General features: G+C 38.6%; 1 long non-coding RNA gene across 1 annotated transcript; it reads right to left on the reverse strand.

The window, feature by feature from the left end:
* Positions 1-6,194: 6,194 nt before the first annotated feature.
* Positions 6,195-6,926, reverse strand: LOC131972103 (uncharacterized). The gene is made up of 3 exons (XR_009394434.1): positions 6,848-6,926; positions 6,703-6,753; positions 6,195-6,253 (listed from the first exon to the last, which is right to left on the reverse strand). It is a non-coding gene; the product is annotated as an uncharacterized LOC131972103 (long non-coding RNA).
* Positions 6,927-22,728: the final 15,802 nt, after the last annotated feature.

Consider the following 22,728-nt stretch of genomic DNA (forward strand, 5'->3'; position numbering starts at 1 on the left):
TTCGAAAAGAGTATTAGATTGGTGAATTTTATGAATTTAGTGTTCATCCAATATTGTGGGCTGAATCCATGTTCACGACATCACTGACCTTGTCACCATAGACGCTGAAGCTGCCTCGTAACCTTTTCACTGGTGCAGGTAATGGCAACTGTTACTTAGAAACAGCACTCAGAATTTCAGAGGGTGAAATGAACTGCTTGATTTGTAAAATGTACAGTGCTGCGCCTTTCACCAGCTGATGTTACAAAATGTCAACTATTGTCTCAGTTGCTATTCAGATGGCGTTCTTGACTTTGTTAACGTTGACACACCAATATTTATTCACACTAATCCTTATGGGTTCTGGTGTTTTTTCTAGCCTGGTTCCACTTACGTTCATACATCATTAATTCATAAGTGTGTACATTATGGCATTTTGGAGCGAGCATGCAGTGTGTGTTATCCTGAAGGCAGAAGTTGGTCCTTCTGATGTAGAGCAGCAGCTTTGAGAGGAAAACTTTCCTCACTGTAAACAAAACATTCATTTGAAAACAAAATTGTTAAAAACCGCATTAAAATGTTTTTAATTGCTTTCTGCAAATAATTGTGGTTAAAATGTTTGAACATTATGAGAAATTGCTGTGAATTTGTTGCGAAATGATTTAAATTCAGAAATGTAGGCCTTGGTCGTGTGCTTTAGTCCATTGGCAACTTTATCTGATTAATTCATTTTTGGAAAAAAAACTTTTCATGGCTTTGTTTTGTCATTGAATAAGAAGGACATAAGATAAGATGGGACATTTTTCTTCTACAGTCTAAACAAGGAAACACAGTGATGGGGAAGTGTTTTTCTGATGAGAGAAAACAATGAAGCAATCTGATACTAGGTGATTTCCCTGAGCTTTGAATGGAAAGTAAGACTGATAACATCCACCTTAAGAGGAATTACAAACATGCAAACTTTAGCTGCTTGTTTCCTTTCCTAGGCTGTCATGGAGTCAGATTCTAACTATCATCTTGAATGCATGTGCATATTGTTGCAGCTAAACTAATCGTGAGCTATGAGAATCACAAGTAGTTGGGTTGAACCCGAATCAGTATTTTCTGAGTTGTCCCGGGAGTCTCCAGTTATGGGCAAATATTCAACCTTCTGGAGGATGGGGTGGCGTAACAAACAGCCTGACCTCAGATTTGACCTAGAAGACTGACATTTTAGGGTTTTTATTCATCATCAAACTTCCACACAGTCAAAGAACTACAAAAGTGCATTTCGCCATCTTAGTTCAGAAGTCATTCATTTACATTTAGTCATTTAGCAGACGCTTTTATCCAAAGTGACTTACAGAAAAGGGAAACAATCAAGGTATAGTGTGATAAGAGGCGTTAGTGCAGTAATAAGTGCTAGAGACGATTCTTTAAGGAGTAGATTTGTCGTGTGGTGCTAGGAGAGAAGGTACTCTCTGAAGAGCTGGGTCTTCAGGAGTTTTTTAAAGGTAGAGAGGGACGCCCCTCTGGTGGGCATTCATGTCCTCACCTTGTTGCAGTGATGTGACTGAGTCACAGAGGATGGGTTCACTGCACCTTAACATTACTGTCTGCTGTAGTTACAAGGGCAACAGAGCACAGATCATCCACTGGTCGTCAGCAATTTCAAGCTTTTCTTTCTTTTCCCTAATTTGGCTTTTTATAGTTTTGCACTCCTAACTCAATTACATCTAATTTGCACTAATGCACCACAAAATTATTTTTTAAATTTTAGTAATACAGGCAGTTTTCACCAAGAGGAGGAAAAATCTTGCAAACTTGTTCAATTATCTATTTATTACTTTATTAAAATAACTGGTAACACTTTACAATAACCAACTAAATAATGTTTATAGATGGTTTATAGACCAATTATTAACCATTCAGTGGTGCTATACATATTTAATCGTTTAATCTTTTTCCAATTTCCAAAACCAATTTCTTAAAGGTATATGAATCATTTTAAAATCATTAACATACTTATATGGTGTAATATAAGTCTAATATGGTGTTAAAATGTTAAAATGAGTGCAACTAAAACTATTAATGAACTATTAATTATAATTTAATTTTTGGTAATGGTTAAGTAACTATAACCTTACATTAATATACCATCTATTTGTCATTTATAAATGATGTAGTTAGTTAAACATTAATAAATTATGTCTTTACCATTCTAAATTGTCTATATACGGTTTATAAATGATGATTAAACATTAGTAAACTATCCGTTTATATATATATATATATATATATATATATATATAAAATTCATGAATTTACAGATTTCAACTTCTATTTTATGGTTAATAGTTGAAAAAAAATGGTAGTAGTTTGCTTTTTTTATGGCATTTGCAATTAATGTGAAAAAAAAACAAGAATACATTGTAAAATAATGTAATAAATCTAAGCAATATAACTTTTTATTTATCTTTATTTTTTTCATTCCGTCTTATTTCCTTCACCCCAAAGTGACTCAACACACAAGCATATTATTATTTCAAGCAAGGCAAATTCTGCTTTAAGGAACCAAAGTTATCTGTAATTACTGTCTGTGTGAATGAGTTACCATGGAGACGTCCAGTCTCAGATACCACAGAGAGACTCCTCCCCCTCTCTCCTTGTATTACTACTCCTCATGCACACTTTACTTGTTGTCAGCCTTTATTATCCCCATGTGAGCTTAGACACAGTTACACTGTGTGAGATTATCCACTTTAAGTTTAAAACATAGTACAGCTTAGGTTTAATTGGCGACTCTAAATTGCCCATAGGAGTGTATGAGAGCGTTAATGGTTGTCTGTCTCTATGTGTCAGCCTTGTGATAGTCTGGAGACCTGTCCAGGGTTTACCCCGCCTCTCGCCCAATGTCAGCTGGGATCGGCTCCAGCCCCCTGAGACCCGAGTGCGTTTAAGCGGTTAAGGATAATTAATGAACGACTATACGTGTTTGCTGCAAGAGGTTTTACAATTGTTTCGATTTGTTTTTAACATTTTTCCATTAGATTTAAAGTTTTACTGTAAGAACAGTTTCCTTAATTTCTATTTTATTTTGTTTTTACATAGAATTCACTGAAATTCAACACTCAAGACCATTAAGCAATTGCAAAATCAGTTAAAATCAGTTTTAGTGGTTCAATGTTCTGCTTGATTAATTTCTGACTTCTCAGAGAAGCCCAGTGAGCCGGATCAAATCTGGCTGTAAAATGGTGAATTCACATTGTTGTTTGACAAATAAATAACAATAAAGTTTTAGTGTTAAACAAGCTTTCTCATTTTTAGAGGTGGTTTTTAATCTTTATAAAGTTATTAATAGCTGATGTATGGCTCTTGTTTAAATTTACAGATGATCAATACCAGGAGCTAAAATCACTTTGGTATTAGAGATCCACAGTGGGTTTTTTTAGTGGCTATTGGCTATTTGATGATTATTGAATATTTTACTGCTGTCAATACAATTGATAATGCACATCTATTGTGAAATTAAAAAAAAAAACATCTCTTGTGTGCATATCTCTTTCTCTTTATCTCTGTGTCTAAATCAGTAAACAATAACAAGTTAATTTTACCAAGCAGCAAATTAGCCAAACATATATTGTGCATCTCCATTAATGGACTCCCGTGTTAACACTCATGACAAGTGTTCTGTTTTAACATTTTGAGCCTTTATTTACCTGAGCTGCAGTTGAAGGTAAAGGTAATTAAAAATGGTTTTGGGAACTGATTGTTTACTTTTCATGCATTGCATTACAGTTCTGATGAAATATCTGAGTCTACATGTCTGTCTGTCTGTCTGTCTGTCTGTCTGTCTGTCTGTCTGTCTGTCAAACAGGTAGAATATGTTGGGATTTCATATCAAAGACACACATGCTTTATGCTTTAATATTTACTTTGCTGTAGATTGCTTTCACATTGATTGTTAATTAATTAATTGTTAATATATGGCAGTAAATTAAAAAAAATCATAAGAACTGTTTTTCCCCCTCATACATTTCTTTCAGCCCCTTTAATGATTATGTAACAGGTTGTTAAACTATTAAAAATTAATTATCAGGAGAGTGATATTGCTATTTATTCAGTTGGAAGGATTAAATTACAAAGTGAATCATTAGATTAAGTTCGCTACTATCAGTGTATCATCAAAGAGAAAGTAACGTCATCATAGTTGAAGTGGTCTCAGTATGGTTCATCTGACAGATGGTGGGAGGCATCAGATTCTCCTGGCACAAACGAAAGGCCTCCACGATCCACAACCCTGGTCATTCCAACGCCATCCTGTAAGAAGAAAAGATAAGAGTGCATTAAAGAGTCAATAATGTGATTTTTATGTTTAGGCAAATCAAAATAAGCATATGAATGGTAATAGAAATACAACACACATATCAGCACGTTTTTTCAAATATTTGTGTTTATTCTAAATGTAAAATAGCCTCAGGAAGTCAAGAAATAACATTTGTACCTCTGAAGTTTATCTCGTTGCAGTCTTCATTTCTTCTATTGTTCAGCCCCCGACGAGCCCACAATGTGAAGTCGACTCTTGATCCATCAGTCCACTGCCACCACCCCTCCTGGGAGAGAAACCTGATTTCTCAAAAACTCCTTTCATTGTTTGAAAACGCATTATTGGCTCTAATGAGTGGGTACAAGTCCAGCTGGTCGGTATCTAACTATTTTAATACATCGCTGGAGCTTCTCTACTTGTTTGGTTTTTCTTTTCCTCTCATACTAGCTTTTACCATTTTAGGTCACATGCATTTAAACCATTCTTGTTTGTTGAAGGTTTAATCTTAAAGAAATTCCTAAAAAACAAAGTGTAGAACAATTTTGAGTCAACAGTTAAATGTAAGCTGCATGTCTTTGGAGGTTGGGAGAGAACCCACTCTGACACGTGGAGAACATGCTGACTCCACACAGACCCTCTTGCTGTAAGGTGAAAGTGCTAACCACTATACCACCGTATAGTCAGGATGATGTATTACATGTATACTGTACATTCTATTTATTATATACCACAGTACTATTTACTATGATGTACACCGTGGCTTTAAATCAAACTAGCACTGTAACAGTTTACTGTATTTATATGCTGTTAATTCATGCATCAAAACTTCATCAACAGTAACTTCATTAAGTGATAAAAGCGTCCAGTTGAGCTATCTTAGTTTCCACTTGTGGAAATTTGGACATTTAAAAAAAAAAGAGTAATCTTGAGTGGCTAAGGAGATATCATTTGGTGAGTGCATATTTATGTTCTTCATAGCAAGTAGTTACTCATCATTGATGAACAAGGTTGGTTTACAGTTTCTCACCCATCTTCTGTCATTCAACCCAATCCAGGTGCGTCCACGAGCCAGACTGCAAACGAACCACAGTTCACCGTAGCTGTGGATTGAGGCCAGGTGTCCACCACGTCTAACGCAGTAGCGCTGATGGGGGAGACCGAGGTACAAAATCAATATGAAGGATGAAATGTAGTAGGAGACTAACGAACATGATCATGAATAACCTGCAGGTCAAGGAGTTATTAACTAGTTACCTCTGCAGAAGTCCAGGGACATCTTGTGCCCACTCGACGGAAACATCGAGCGCCATAATGTCTCCAACCCCAAGGACAGCCTGGGACACAGTTGTTATGTGAGACAGATTATGGCAATATCATGTTTCTTTTTTTGTCTGATAAGACCCCAAATTGTGATGGTGTATCTAAGCATTAATATAAAAGTCTTCACTACCAACCTGCGCTGCGTTTTTCCACGTCTGTAGACCACTGTGAACATAAACGAAAACATTCATGAAATCAGCATGAGCTTTTCACTCCTTATCATTTTAGCATGCATTATCTTAATATTAATTGAAAGTGACGATACCATTGTTGGCAACGTGTGGAGCTCAGTCACACATTAATTGCGAACCGGCACTGAGCTGTAGCTTTGTAGCATTTGTTGAAAGTTCTGCTGGCTCAATACAGTAGATGTTTTTTTTTTGTTGTCACATTTACCACTCTACTACTCTCATTGATCATCCACATGTTTTTATATAACATTTCTTGTCATGTCTAAAACACACAGTGTTATTTCTCTTTTGGAATCTAAACAGACCAGTAGGCTAACAATGTGACATATAGGACAGACTAGTGTCCTGCTAGTTTTAAGCAACATCTTATAGAACTGAAAGTTTTTCTTACGGTTTCTGAAATCAACAGTCCACTGATCAAACAGAGGCAGAAAGCCAAGTGAAAACGTGATTCTATCTGTGGGAAAGCATTAAACAGGATATATTAATGTGTGCTTGTAGTTAATTAAGTATATTCTGTTATTAATTCTGTTACACTGTAAGTTGCTCTGGTTAAGAGTTAAAATGTTTAAAAGGCAACATTTTTGTCTGGCATTGATATACAGTATGAGCAAAAGTTTTAGTCAACAGAAGAAAATGTCAATCAAATCAATATTTGGTGTGACCACCTTCAAACCAGCATCAATTCTTCTCAGCATTGTTTTCCACCTGCCTCCACTTAACTTTTGCACAGTACTTTATATTTAATAAACAACAAGAGTCCACTGGAACATAGGCTAAATATTATGACTAGATAAAGAAACATAACAAACATTTGACATTGTCATTAGGGCTATTGTTTTAACATTACAGCAGTAATTGTTTCATGAAATTAATATTAAAAGTAGTCTATCCATGAAATATTACCTTTGCCGTAGTAATGTCTGATACAGAGAGGATGAGTGAACTGGACTTTGTCTGTGAAAAATCATTAATTCAAATCTTTTTACTCGTATTATCCATCATACATAGAGTATAGGCAGATCATTAACTAGAATTTTTCTTAGCTTACCTTTTGAAGTGTTGAGAGGCAGAGCAGATGAAGAGACAATAGACAGAGACCAGTCAGCCGTTATATATCTTCTCATTTTGTCATCTTTGGCTCTGGAACCTGAATATGTCGTCAGCATTCCAAAGAACATGGGGTCTCCCTACATGGACATTAATTAAGCAAGTTGAGTTTTTTAAGTTCAGTTTCCCCATTCTTAGTTTTGTGCATCAATAGGATGGTGGCCAATTTAATCAGATCAACAAATATTTTTCTGTCTGGCAAATGTTACTTCACATGACTTGTGAGTGTGTTAATAGTTCCTTGTTTTTGCCACTCTGCCACTAAACTGGTGTAGCACCTAGACAAAGAGCGGTACTGTATGTACCTACACATTAAAGACTTTCTAGTCACATACAGCCAGAGCATAGTTTAAGCAGGTCCAGTGAGATACCTTTGCACCCTTTTCCTGAGTACAACTTGTGAGCTCAATACCAGGCCTTATTGTCCTTTTCTTTCCTTGGATTGCTTTTTGTTGCTCTCTTCCAACTTAAGGGATGCTTAAGTTGCTGTAATTTGTGTTCTCTTGCTGTTTCTCCTCTCTCAGTGAACATGTCTTTCTCTGGCTCCCCTTTCTGTTGTCTCCAAGCTTTATTCTTTCCTGTTTTGTGTCTCTTCTGCTTCTACTCTCTCTACTTGTTCCAGCCCATATTTATATTTATTTATGAATTTAGTGTTCATCCAGTATTGTGGGCTGAATCCATGTTCACGACATCACTGACCTTGTCACCATAGACGCTGAAGCTGCCTCGTAACCTTTTCACTGCTGCAGGTAATGGCAACTGTTACTTAGAAACAGCACTCAGAATTTCAGAGGGTGAAATGAACTGCTTGACTTGTAAAATGTACAGTGCTGCGCCTTTCACCAGCTGATGTTGCAAAATGTCAACTATTGTCTCAGTTGCTATTCAGATGGCGTTCTTGACTTTGTTAACGTTGACACACCAATATTTATTCACACTAATCCTTATGGGTTCTGGTGTTTTTTCTAGCCTGGTTCCACTTACGTCATTCATTCATAAGTGTGTACATCATGGCATTTTGGAGCTAGCATGCAGTGTGTGTTATCCTGAAGGCAGAAGTTGGTCGTGTGCTTTAGTCCATGTGCAACTTAATTTGATGAATTCATTTTTGGAAAAAAACTTTTCATGGCTTTGTTTTGTCATTGAATAGGAAGGACATAAGATAAGATGGGACATTTTTCTTCTACTGTCTAAACAAGGAAACACAGTGATGGGGAAGTGTTTTTTCTGATGAGAGAAAACAATGAAGCAATCTGATACTAGGTGCTTTCCCTGAGCTTTGAAGGGAAAGTAAGACATCTAACATCCGCCTTAAGAGGAATTACAAACATGCAAACTTTAACTGCTTGTTTCCTTTCCTAGGCTGTCATGGAGTCAGATTCTAGCTATCATCTTGAATGCATGTGCATATTGTTGCAACTAAACTAATCATTTACTATGAGAATCATACAAGTAGTTGGGTTGAACCCGAATCAGAATTTTCTGAGTTGTCCCGGGAGTCTCCAGTTATGGGCAAATATTCAACCTTCTGGAGGATGGGGTGGCATAACAAACGGCCCGACCTCAGATTTGACCTAGAAGACTGTCATTTTAGGGTTTTTATTCATCATCAAACTTCCACACAGTCAAAGAACTACAAAAGTGCGTTTCGCCATCTTAGTTCAGAAGTCATTCATTTACATTACATTTACATTTAGTCATTTAGCAGACGCTTTTATCCAAAGTGACTTACAGAAAAGGGAAACAATCAAGGTATCGTGTGATAAGAGGCGTTAGTGCAGTAATAAGTGCTAGAGACGATTCTTTAAGGAGTAGATTTGTCGTGTGGTGCTAGGAGAGAAGGTACTCTCTGAAGAGCTGGGTCTTCAGGAGTTTTTTAAAGGTAGAGAGGGACGCCCCTCTGGTGGGCATTCATGTCCTCACCTTGTTGCAGTGATGTGACTGAGTCACAGAGGATGGGTTCACTGCACCTTAACATTACTGTCTGCTGTAGTTACAAGGGCAACAGAGCACAGATCATCCACTGGTGGTCAGCAATTTCAAGCTTTTCTTCTTTTCTCCTAACTCAATTTCATCAAATTTGCACTAATGCACCACAAAATTATTTCTATAATCTAAGTAATACAGGCAGTTTACACCAACCGAGAGACATGTAGAGAGAAGGAATATATAATATAATATTATATATATATATATATATATATATATATATATATATATATATATATATATATATATGTATATATATATATACATTTACAGATTTCAACTTCCATTTTATGGTTGATAGTTGTAAAAAAAATTGTAGTAGTTTGCTTTTTTTATGGCATTTGCAATTAATGTGAAAAAAAAACCAAGAATAAATTGTAAAATAATGTAATAAATCTAAGCAATATAACTTTTTATTTATCTTTATTTTTTTCATTCCATCTTATTTCCTTCACACCAAAGTGACTCAACACACAAGCATATTATTTTTTCAAACAAGGCAAATTCTGCTTTAACGAACCAAAGTTATCCGTAGTTACTGTCTGTGTGAATGAGGTACCATGGAGACATCCAGTCTCAGATACCACAGAGAGACTCCTCCCCCTCTCTCCTTGTATTACTACTCCTCATGGTACATGCGTACTTTACTTGTTGTTTGTTTTAATTTATTTTTGTGTCATCCTGTTTTAAACCCACTTAGTAGAGGAGAATGTTTTTGTCAGCCTTTATTATCCCCATGTGAGCTTAGACACAGTTACACTGAGTGAGATTATTCACTTTAAGTTTAAAACATTCAGTCCCTGACAAAAGTCTTGTCGCTTATCCAAGTTGGAACAACAAATAATAACTTGAGTTGTAGTTGATCAACTGGATTCAGAAATGGCTTGTATGAAAGGCAACGGCCTCCATATGATGCTCATTATACCAAATAAAGTCTTGTATCATTCATTGAGTTTTATCATTTTATTAGGACAGAAAGGTCAGATTCTACAAAAGTCTTGTCGCATACAAAAATAACATACTCTAAAAATTATTCTTTATTTTGAGTACACAAACATGCTACAATAACATCAGAACATAAAGTCATGATGCTTCGGGAAAAATAGTTACAGGACACACATGCTTGCGCATGTGTGTGTGTGTGTGTGTGTGTGTGTGTGCGTGTGTAGAGACAGGGAGGGAGAGAGAGAGGAGGGGTGGAGAGAGTGGGGAGCTTGCGAGCTCCCCCTCCTTTTGGGTGTGTACGCGCAAGATGGCTGCCACATACTACCCAGGTGAAATACACACATCCAACAATGGGGGTTGAGTGCACACGTGGCCTCGAGAAACAATTCGCACAGCAATGTGGGTGAACTTCCACAAAAAACAGAATAACAGGAGCGCTGCTGGTGTCCCTAAATGCACCGGTCCTCTTGCAATGGGTAAACAGTGAACTTAAAAGAAGAAAATGCTGGCACTCTGGTGGATTGACAAAAGTTAAAAACCCTTTATTTTACATGGGTTACATCTAAAAACACCAATGCGTGTCGGCTTGCGCCTGCCTCAGGGTGTATGGAGACAAAAGACAAAAGAACACATGTAATTATAGGGGGATTTAGTTCAGCTGTGGCTCCTCAGGTCTATGCAGTGCTCCTCCAGGCCTACAGGGGGCCCCGGCAGAAGCATCAAGAATTTCTGCTTCCTGAACAATCAGACAAAACCACTTGACTATTATTAAGATAAAAAGTGTAGCAGTATAACATAAGTCATGGGTGACAAAATGGAAACCATACAAAGAATAATCCAACTAAATATATAGAGAAAACCTCCCCTCCCCAAAACAAAACAAAACAAACCAAAAACTGGCCTAAAAAGTAATGACACAGAATAGAGGAGCAATATAAATATAAATGCAAATATAGCAAAGCAAATATAGAAACCCAAAGGAAGAAGTCCAATCATTATACAACAAAAAAATCCAATCATTATACCACAAAAATGTCTTCATCAGAGAAAGGATGAAAGGTCAAAATCCTCATTGAGGCCAGGAAAGCTGGTGGCCTTAAGGACATGAATCCAGTGCGCCTCTCTCTGCTTGAGGCGCCTGACTCTGTCCCCACCCCTTGCATCGACACTGATAACCTCAATCCCTGATACTCGTAGAGAAGAATCAAGAATAGATTTTGTTGCTGAAAACATCCTTAAAAGTGTCCGTTTTTACCATATTTTCACAACATTTACAGTTACCACAACGAAAGTTGCCCTTTGGCCCTTCTGAAGCTTGTTAAAATAATTGATTATTTTCTATATTGGTAAATTATTTTATGCTTTATTTCTGCTTCTCTGTCTCTGTTCTCTGTGAGTGGCGCAGGTCACTATCAAAGGTCAAACCTTGACTGTAATAAATATCTCTATACATTTATATTAAGTCAGACAATATGATTTGATACATTGATTGTGTTTGTGTGTTAATATTGATGTAGAAAACTATGATTATTTTAATTACTTTAATATATTCCATTTGCTTAAACTGATTAAGATTCTATAAATCACAAAGAATGACATCCAGATATATTGGTGCACAGTTTTTGCTGTGTGTGTATGTGCATTTGTGAGTGTGTGTGTGTGTGTGTGTATGTGTGTCTGGAGAGGGGAGACCACAGAAGGCCGAATGAAAATCCCGTGTGAGAATCTCTGTAAGTCATAAAAAGGAAAAATGTTTGTGCTAACAAGTTTGTTAGTAGGTCAGGGCAAGGCCTGGTTTCGGCAGCAAGCAACCAGGTGGCATGACGTGCCGTTGTATGCATTAAAACTGGCGAATGAGCGGATCAAGAAGGCGGAACTTCCTGGAAGAAATCGACCAGCATGTTTTGTAAACAAATGTTAGATTTTTAATGGGTTCCAGGGAGGGAGTCGTGGTTCAGACTTCACGAACTGAAACACGTCTGTTTGTATTCAGGGACATAAGTTAATTTTGAACCCGGAGATCTCTGTAAAGTGCACATTTTTTGACGTATTGTAAAAAAACTTTTGTTAAACTGAGAAACTTGGACGTCTCCAGCTCTTCATTTCCCATCAACGAATGCGCAGAAAAATGGTGAGGTTTTTTCTGTTGGTGACAGATTTTTTCTGTCGATGACAGATTATCAATTTTCAAGGTTTCCTCATGCAATTTTTCTAACAAATGGTGACCCCGACGTGATGGGGAGTGGAAGCTGGAGGACGTGAGTATTAAAATTATTTTTTTATATATGCTTGATCTGAAATTTAACCTGTAATTCTCTTTGGAAATAGATAACAGCCTGAATTCTTGCTGATACAACTGACATCCAGACTTTGTTGACAAAAGCAGGGTACCCTTATCAAGGAAGGTGAGCACAAACCTTTTTACTAAAATCGGTGCAAATTGGCCTAATTGCAAAATTGAGTTGTTGTCAATAGAAAACAGATGTCATAGTTAGAAATACAATACGTCAAGAAGATTTATTGACTTATAAAAAAATAAAAATAATAAAAAAATAAATAAAACAAATAAAAATGTTTTATTTTAATTAAAAAATTAAAATAAAATAAAATAAAAATAGAAGAAAGAGGGGACATACGACTGTCCAGCTCGAAGACAGGGGATAACGGTCCCGCTGTAAGGCCTATTGTTGTAAAGGAAGACCGGCGATGTCTTGCCTAAAACAGGGATCCGCGTTTGGAATCCGCTGTATAAATTGCAGAAAAGGTGGATTATGTGATTTTAATCCAGCCTGAAGACAGAGAATACGGTTCTCTGTGTTGATTAAAGGGGGATTTTCTTTTTAGAAAATCCGGCCAAAAATCAGGAGGCAAAGTGTCTCGCTGTATTTCTCCAATCAATATTATTCCAATCAAAATGTTTTAATTAAGACTGTTCTAATCAAGAAGTTTTAATAACATGTGTGTTTATATAATAATCAATCAGAGTGATTAATGAAGGGTTGAAATGTATGGGCTGGGTCTTTTCTTATAGAGTGAATTTAAAGATTACACGTCTGGTGTGTCTACTCTGAGAATTGTCTGTGGGGATTGTGGGTGGTTGGTTTTAAACTATTGATGACACTCACCCATTGATGACAAACTCTACACTCCTGCCCGTCCTCTCCGCTCTGCATCAGCCAAACAGCTGGCGACTCCCACCTTGCGTGGGTCAACTCGCCTCAAAACCACTTCCAGACTTTTCTCTGTCTTGGCTCCCAAATGGTGGAACGAGCTCCCCACCGACATCAGGACCTCAGACAGCCTGTACATCTTCCGCCGCAGGCTGAAGACCTATCTCTTCCAACAATACCTCGGTTAAGTCATGGTCACCTAACAGATATATATATTTAAAAAAAAAAAATAAATAAATAAATAAATTTCTTATTCTTTTCTCTTCTTTTCTTCTTTAACATATAGCACTCCTTAGCAATGACAGTTAGCTCTTAAAGTTATGTACTTACTCGATTCCTATGGTCTATGTCTAGTACCATCAGGTTGAATGCACTTATTGTAAGTCGCTTTGGACAAAAGCGTCTGCTAAATGACATGTAATGTAATGATGACTCTGTCAAGATTGTATTTAAAACTGTGTGCTGAACTGAGTTAACTCCAAGTGTCTGAGTGCAACATTTCTTATAAATGTTGTAGAAGCTTCTCAGTCTGGTTCATAACACGGGGCAATGCGTCCAATACAATCTGTGACTCAGCATGTGTGGCAAAGTAATTTATCTGAACATATATATCATAGAAAAAGGTTCTGCATTTCATTCAGTGGGGTAAAAATTTGGAATGGGATGTGTGAAGAATTAAAACAATGTTCAAACATTAAACACTTCAAAGTCAAATTTAAAGAGCATGCCTTCACACAATATAGGGATGAAAACAGGTGTGTGAGATGAAAAATGGGTGCTGCGTGGTGGTGGTGTAGGTTAATAATGGTGATAATAAGTTTAAATACTACATTACTATGTTTTATACATATAAAAATATAGTTGGAAGTATCCACACACTAGTCAAGGCCAGTCACTACCCTGCTTGTACTCAAAATTTGGATATTTTTCTTTTAAAAATATAAGTCTTGCAATATAAGTCTTACTTTAAATTCCTTTTGCTGGAGATACATCTTAAATTTACTGTTAGTACAAATTTTAATGCAGTACTTGTAAAAGTGTTTTGTTTTTGTTTGTTTGTTTTTCCATTTAAATAAGGGTATGGATAATCCTTATACCACTGCTAAAAGTTTAAAAGACTGTTTCTGTCTTGACCTTCCCCCAGAAGTTGTTTTGAGCATGTCTGTGTGAGTGATTTCTGTAAGAATGTTGAAACTCTGTTTCAGAGGGTTATAAGTTTTTTCACTACATATTTAAAAAGTACTATTCCAGATCTGTAATAAGTACAAAATAATTGGGACACCCGCACAATCTAATGAAATATTCATGTCCAGTAAAACAGCTTTGCCAGTTTCTATTTTGGTTAAAATTTTACCTGCTCAGTTTTTATTGTATTTTATTTTTACAAAGTCAAAGGTGATTAATTGACTTGTTCTGTAGTCACTTTGTTTTACTTAATATATTTGATAAAATGTATTCAACATAAATGTGTCCTTGATTTTGAGGCAGTTGTTTAAGTAACTTTAAATATAAAAATGTTTGAGAAGTATTCTACTTATTTTGATCATATTAAATATAATCTTTATGTGTATGTAATTCTAAATCAAGAGAATTTTGTCTGTTTCTAATTGACAGGCACTTCCTTTTAAGTTGTTATTAACTCAACTTGTAACATAGTTACATTTAATTCATAATATTGCCTGAGGCCTGATGCTAACAAGTTTGTTAGTAGGTCAGGGCAAGGCCTGGTTTCGGCAGCAAGCAACCAGGTGGCATGACGTGCCGTTGTATGCATTAAAACTGGCGAATGAGCGGATCAAGAAGGCGGAACTTCCTGGAAGAAATCGACCAGCATGTTTTGTAAACAAATGTTAGATTTTTAATGGGTTCCAGGGAGGGAGTCGTGGTTCAGACTTCACGAACTGAAACACGTCTGTTTGTATTCAGGGACATGAGTTAATTTTGAACCCGGAGATCTCTGTAAAGTGCACATTTTTTGACGTATTGTAAAAAAACTTTTGTTAAACTGAGAAACTTGGACGTCTCCAGCTCTTCATTTCCCATCAACGAATGCGCAGAAAAATGGTGAGGTTTTTTCTGTTGGTGACAGATTTTTTCTGTCGATGACAGATTATCAATTTTCAAGGTTTCCTCATGCAATTTTTCTAACAAGCTGATACCCGGCGGTTCAGGGAAAACCCCTTTTAGAGAGGGGTCACTCTCAATGATGTCCCAGTATTTCTTTATAATGCGTTTGATCTGGACAGCTTCTTTACTGTGACAAAAAAAAAAGTGAGAAAGAATGACAATAAAGTGTTTATCCTTCATGCCAGCTTGCTCTGAGCAGTTTCAGTGAATTTACCGTAAATATCACAATAAGGGCGCACTACATTATGTAGGGACGGCTGGTTTGACTATAGAGAAGCGAATGACGGCTCACTTGACGCAGTCAAACTTCCGGGTCACGTAAACCCGACCAATTAAATATTAAAATCAAATTAATTCCTGGTGCCCGTTTTTCCGTTTCGTATTTTTGATCTGAGCCTAATATTGAAATATGAAAAAACAAGCATTTTGTTCGTTTTTGTGTTATAATAAAAAACAAATAACAAAATATCCAGTAAATTTTTCATTATTTGATTTTTGATTGCCAATTGAAAATGGAAAGAACGAATAATACACGGATTTGTTTGCTGAGAGAGAATTGTTTCGATTTGTTTTTAATTTTTTTCCATTAAATTTAAAGTTTTACTGTGAGAACAGTTTCCTTAATTTATATATATATGTATATATTAACAGATAATTCAATGTAATTTAACACTCAAGACCATTAATCAATTGAATAATACATTAAAAAAAAAAAGGAAAGGAAAAAAACCTGTCCATGTCCCATTGTATTAATTTACAGATTTCAACTTCCATTTTATGGTTAATATTTGTTTGTTTTTTAATAAGGCTGCTTTAAAAAAAAAAGGCATTTGCACTTAATGCAGAGAAAAAACAAGAAGAAAATTCTTCGTTCCATCTTATTTCCTTCACCCCAAAGTGACCAAACACACAAGGACATTATTATTTCTTGACTAAGATGTCAAATAATAGTTATTTACTTGTATTCCTAAACAGAAAAATCAGTTTTAGTGGTTCAATGTTCTGCTTGATTAATTTCTGACTTCTCAGAGAAGCCCAGTGAGCCGGATCAAATCTGGCTATAAAATGGTGAATTCATATTGTTGTTTGACAAATAAATAACAATAACGTTTTAGTGTTAAACAAGCTTTCTCATTTTTAGAGGTGGTTTTTAATCTTTATAAAGTTATTAATAGCTGATGTATGGCTCTTGTTTAAATTTACAGATGATCAATACCAGGAGCTAAAATCACTTTGGTATTAGAGATCCACAGTGGGTTTTTTTATTAATAATAATAATAATAATAATAATAATAATAATAATAATAATAATAATAATGCATTTTATTTATAGGCGCCTTTCAGGACTCTCAAGGTCACCTTACAATAAACAATTAAAAACAAAACAATAATAATAAAACAGCAATGGCAGTAATAATAAACAACAATGAAACAATTACAAATTACAACAATAAAGACAACAATGACAGTAATAATAAACAATAAACAACACTGAAACAATACAGAGAAAAATTGTAATTTAAAAATGATGAATATTTTAGGGATAGGCTAGTCTGAACAGGTGTGTTTTGAGATGTGATTTGAAAGTTGACAGTGTTGTTAGAGAGCGGATGTACTGAGGGAGTTTGTTCCAGAGTCGGGGGGCAGAGCAGCTAAAAGATCGTAGTCCCATTGTGGCTAAATGGGCGGAAGGGGTGGAGAGGAGTGAAGCAGAGGAGGTCCTGAGTGTACGGCAGGGTGTGTAGGTTTGGAGGAGCTCAGTGAGGTATGATGGTGCAAGGTTGTGGAGGGCTTTGAATGTGAGGAGCAGGATCTTGAAGTCAATACGGAGGTGGATCGGGAGCCAATGAAGGTGTTTGAGGACGGGAGTGATGTGCTGCGTGGATGAACTTCTGGAGATTATGCGTGCGGCCGAGTTTTGGACTAATTGCAGTTTATGGAGGGATTTTTGTGGCAGACCATGAAGAAGAGCATTACAATAATCGAGTCGGGATGTGACAAGGGCGTTGACCAGTATGGAGGTGCTATTATGGGAGAGAGATGGGCGAAGGCGATTGATGTTGCGAAGATGAAAGTATGCAGACCGGGTGATGTTATTGATATGGGCAGTGAAGGAGAGGGTGCTATCCAGGATGACGCCCAGACTTTTGACCTGAGGGGAGGGATGGATCGGGGTGCTATCATCAATATGCAGTGAGAAACTGTTGGTTTTGGATAATGTGGATTTACTGCCAACCAAAAGGAGTTCTGTTTTATTTCCGTTGAATTTAAGAAAGTTGTGGGAGAACCAGGTGTTAACTTCTTGCAGACAGTCAAGGAGGGGGGGTGGAGGAAGTGTGGAGCCAGGATTGCAGGAGAGATATAGCTGGGTGTCGTCTGCAAAACAATGAAAATTGAGTCCGTGATGTCTGAAGATATTGCCGAGAGGGAGTAGATAGATGATGAAAAGAAGGGGGCCAAGGACAGAGCCCTGTGGTACACCACAAGTGACTGGGGAGGGTTGGGATTTGTGATTCCTGAGCTGTACCATCTGTGTGCGACCGGAGAGGTAGGAGGTGAACCAGGAGAGAGTGGTGAGAGTAAGACCAATGGAGTTTAGGCGGTTGAGGAGGATTCTATGTGAGATTGTATCAAAAGCTGCAGTGAGGTCAAGGAGGATGAGTATGGAGAGATGTCCGGAATCTGCTGCTGTGAGAAGGTCATTGGTGATCTTTGCCAGGGCTGTTTCAGTGCTGTGATGAGGACGGAAACCAGATTGAAACTTTTCATAGAGGGAATTGTGGGTGAGATGATTATGAACCTGTGTAGCAACAACTTTCTCTAGAATTTTGGACAGAAAGGGAAGGTGTGATATTGGTCTGAAATTATTAAGGTCATTGGGGTCCAGGCCAGGTTTTTTGAGTATTGGAGTGATTATTGCTGTTTTGAGGGGGGCCGGAATGAAGCCAGAGGAGAGGGAGGAGTGTATGATGTCAGTAATGAGTGGGAAAAGAGAAGGGAGACAGAGTTTAACCAGATTAGTAGGCAGGGGGTCAAGACTACAGGTGGAGGACTTGGATTTCTGTATGATGGTGGTTAATTCTGTGGGGGTTGGGAGATCAAAATTGGATAATGGGGGTATGAAAGGTGGAGCAGGGGAGAAGCAGTTGATGCAGTCGGTGCGTGTGCATGGAGGAGGTAGTTGTTTATGAATGCTGACAATTTTGTCATTGAAAAAGTCCATATATTTATTGCAGAGGGTAGTAGAGTACATGTGAGAGGCAAGAGTGTCTGGGGGCCGTAGCATATTGTTGAGTGTGGTGAACAGAGTGCGTGTGTTTCCTTCAGCAGTCCCGATGACAGAGGTGTAGTAATCTGTTTTGGCCTTGGCAATGGCATCTTTATATCTGAGGAGATGGTTGTGGTACATGTTATGGTGAACAGTGAGGCCGGATTTTCTTGCGAGGCGTTCTAGTCGGCGTCCTTCAGTTTTGAGTTTACGGAGTTGTGGGGTGTACCAGGGTGCAGAGCGTGTGAAGGTGACAGACCGTGTTTTTAGTGGCGCCAGTGTATCCAGGAGGTTGTTAAGTTCATAGTTATAGTGGAATATCAGATCCTCGGGTGTGGTTAAGTGGACGGTGCTTGGGAGGGAATTTACTGCAGCAGAGAAAGTTGATGGATTTATGCTCTTGACGTTTCTGAATGTTATATAGCGTGGTGTTCTTATTTTGGATAACGGTAGTTTAATGGTAAATGATACAAGCTTGTGATCTGACAGGGGAAAGTCTGATATTATATGTTTCAGTGGTGATATGCCAGTGCAACAGATGAGATCCAGAATATGTCCTCTTGAGTGGGTGGGAGTGTTGACAAACTGATGTAGACCAAAGCTGTTCAGGCAGGATGTGAAGTCTTTTGTGAGAGAGCTGTCTATGTTGTCCATGTGAATATTGAAGTCCCCTAGCAATATGATATTGGGTGACAGAGAGGACAAAGTGGCAACAAAGTCAGAGAATTCATTTATAAAACCAGAATTATTTTTAGGTGGACGGTAAATGGCAGCTAAAATAGTGGGTGTGGTTCCGTGGATTTTTAATGCAGTCAATTCAAATGATGTGTGAGAGGTGGCAGGGAGAGAGGAAACCTTGTATTCATCTTTATATAGTATTGCCAGACCTCCCCCGCGTCCAGAGGCACGAGCTTGGCAGGTATACATAAAGCCTGGTGGGATACACAGGTTAAGTTCATTGTGATCATTAGGCTGCTGCCACGTCTCAGTCAAGCAGAGAAAGTCAAGTTTATGGTCTTTAACTAAATCGAGGATGAGCTGCCCTTTGCCAGAAAGTGAGCGGACATTAAGCAGCCCCATGGCAACGTTGCTTTCACCGGGATTATTGTTGGATGCCTCAGCTAGGCTAGTTAGCACAGAGTTATTTCTGCCTCTGATGGCTGGAGTGGGAAGGAGTCTGTTGGTAGTATGGACAGGAATGGGATAAGGCAGAGCAGCAGTGTGTATGTTTGTTGTCATAAAAACAGCATCAGCTTCAGCATCAGCATCAGCTTCAGCAGGACCCACATCGACAGAGACAAGGCTATGTGGGATGGAGCCAGTGGTCTGGGTAGGGTCCTGCTGGAAGGACCATCAGTTGGTGTTAAAAGAAATGAAGTTGATGAGGTTTTGGGTCAGAATACCAGTTCCTTTCCTGTTAAGATGCAGTCCATCATGCCTGAACAGGTCCCACCTAGTCCAAAAGGAGTCGAAATGACTGATAAAACCAAACCCAGTAGCAGTTGTAAAATTTTCCATCCATCGGTGTAAACTAAAAAGACGGCTAAAACGCTCAGAGCTTTTTGATAAGGTGGGGGTGGGACCGGATAGAATAAACCTCCTTCCCAGGCTTTCAACTGTTGTGGCAAGAGACTCAAGGTCATAGTGAAGTTTGGTAGAGTGCCTGGACATGACGTCATTTGTGCCAGAGTGCGAAATTATGGTGTGAACAGAGGGGTGAATGTCCAGGAGAGTTGGGATCAGTTCAATAAAATCAGTCGTTTTACCTCCAGAGAGACAATAGGTAATTGCACCGGTAAAGCGCTTTGAGTGGTCGCAAAGCGACTAGAAAAGCCCTATATAAGTGCAGGTCCATTTACCATTTACCATTTACCGGGGAGCTTTACAAATCTGACAATGGAATCACCTACAATTAAGATCTCTGGGCGGTCTGTATGGAGGTTATCATTGTAATCATTTCAGGTGTTGACCAATAGGAAGTGAGCTGGTCGCGGTTGACGAGGCTGCGTAATTGCGCACCGGGTCTGAAACCTGCACAGCAACAGGTGACTTTCGTAAGGGAGCAGGAGACCCCGGTGCTGACACGGAGGGCTCCGAGTCAGCAGGTGACAAACGAGGTCATTTGCCGCCGGGGGCCGTCGGGGAAGGGGAGCCCGAGGGAGAGGAGGAAGGGACAGGTGCATGGCGCTTCCTCGATGCAGGCTGGGCCATGGACATTGTGTGAGCCAGCTGAGGGGGGGCGGGATCCGGCGTCTCCGGCTCGGCGAGCGGGGTGAAAAAGTTACTGAACAGGATGTCGGCATCAGGCGGGTCGTAGAGGGGAAAAGAGAGACGCTTGGTGCCTTTTACTACCGTGGTCCAGGTGGGGGACTGAGGTGAAGACGGGTCGAGGACATCAGGAGGAGGAGCGGATGAAGCAGCGGACCAAGGCGGCTGGTCGACCGGGGGCTCGAGGCGCGCCAGCCGAGAACACAGGTCCGATTGCCGCTGGAGGAGTTCCTCAATGAGCCGATGTATGGACCTGAGTTCGGACTTCAGCTCCACGGCCTCGGCTCTTTCCATTGTTTCAGACGGAGCTATGATTGGAGCTGAAAACAGAAAGAAACACACAGCCAGCAAGACGCGGACAGACAGACAGTGGTGGAGTTTGGCAGGAACGTTGCTGAAGAGTGCAGGGCGCCGGAGCGGGGACTTACACGCCAGGGCTCCGTGTAGGAGCCCGAAAAGCGGAGAAATCAACTCGGAAAGTGGATAAGGTAAGCTGGATAGGAAACTTAACGGCAGGGGCCTGAGTCAGGCCCGCTGCGGTGAGATCGGCTCAGTAGATTCCGGTTTTTGGAGGGAGATTCAGACACAGTTGGTTGAAGACTGACAGCTGACAGGTTTTTCCCACGGTGTCAAGTGAGGCGGGGGGCAGAGCAGGTCAGGAAAACTAGTGGAATCTCTAGAAATCCTCGCCCGATGGCAGAGATCATTTACCCGTTTAAAGGTTATGGTTTAACACATGCAATCTGGTGAACTGCACGGTAAAAAGAAGGCTTAAAACAGGGTAAAATCGAGAAAAAGGAGTCAGTTTAAACGAAGCCTTCCGTGAACAGCACGTAGGCGGAAGCCGGAAGTGAAGATGCGAGGCCTGTTAGTCTGGAGTCTTTTGTCTGTCTGTCTGTCAGAAAGCCAAGTGAAAACGTGATTCCATCTGTGGGAAAGCATTAAACAGGATATATTAATGTGTGCTTGTAGTTAATTAAGTATATTCTGTTATTAATTCTGTTACACTGTAAGTTGCTCTGGTTAAGAGTTAAAATGTTTAAAAGGCAACATTTTTGTCTGGCATTGATATACAGTATGAGCAAAAGTTTTAGTCAATAGAATAAAATGTAAATCAAATCAATATTTGGTGTGACCATCTTCAAACCAGCATCAGTTCTTCTCAGCATTGTTTTCCACCTGCCTCCACTTAACTTTTGCACAGTACTTAATATTTAATAAACAACAAGAGTCCACTGGAACATAGGCTAAATATTATGACTACATAAAGAAACATAACAAACATTTGACATTGTCATTAGGGCTATTGTTTTAACATTACAGCAGTAATTGTTTCATGAAATTAATATTAAAAGTAGTCTATCCATGAAATATTACCTTTGCCGTAGTAATGTCTGATGCAAAGAGGATGAGCGAACTGGATTATATCTGTGAAAAATCATTAATTCAAATCTTTTTACTCGTATTATCCATCATACATAGAGTATAGGCAGATCATTAACTAGAATTTTTCTTAGCTTACCTTTTGAAGTGTTGAGAGGCAGAGCAGATGAAGAGAACCTGAATATGTCGTCAGCATCCCAAAGAACATGGGACTTCCCTACATGTACATTTAATTAAGCAAGTTGAGTTTTTTAAGTTTAGTTTTTCCCCATTCTTTGATTTGTGCATCAATAGGAAGTTGTCAAATCTAATCAGATCAACAAATATTTTTCTGTCTGGCAAATGTTACTTCACATGACTTGTGAGTGTGTTAATAGTTCCTTGTTTTGCCACTCTGGCACTAAACTGGTGTAGCACCTAGACAAAGAGTGGTACTGTATGTACCTACACATTAAAGACTTTCTAGTCACATACAGCCAGAGCATAGTTTTAGCAGGTCCAGTGAGGCACCTTTGCACCCTTTTCCTGAATACAACTTGTGAGCTTAACCCCAGGCCTTATTGTCCTTTGTCTTTCCTTGGATTGCTTTTTGTTGCTCTCCTCCAACTTCAGGGATGCTTAAGTTGCTGTAATTTGTGTTCTCTTGCTGTTTCTCCTCTCTCAGTGAACATG

The sequence above is a fragment of the Centropristis striata genome, chromosome 5 (genome assembly GCF_030273125.1).
Source record: "Centropristis striata isolate RG_2023a ecotype Rhode Island chromosome 5, C.striata_1.0, whole genome shotgun sequence".
In the NCBI taxonomy this organism is placed as follows: Eukaryota; Metazoa; Chordata; class Actinopteri; order Perciformes; family Serranidae; genus Centropristis; species Centropristis striata.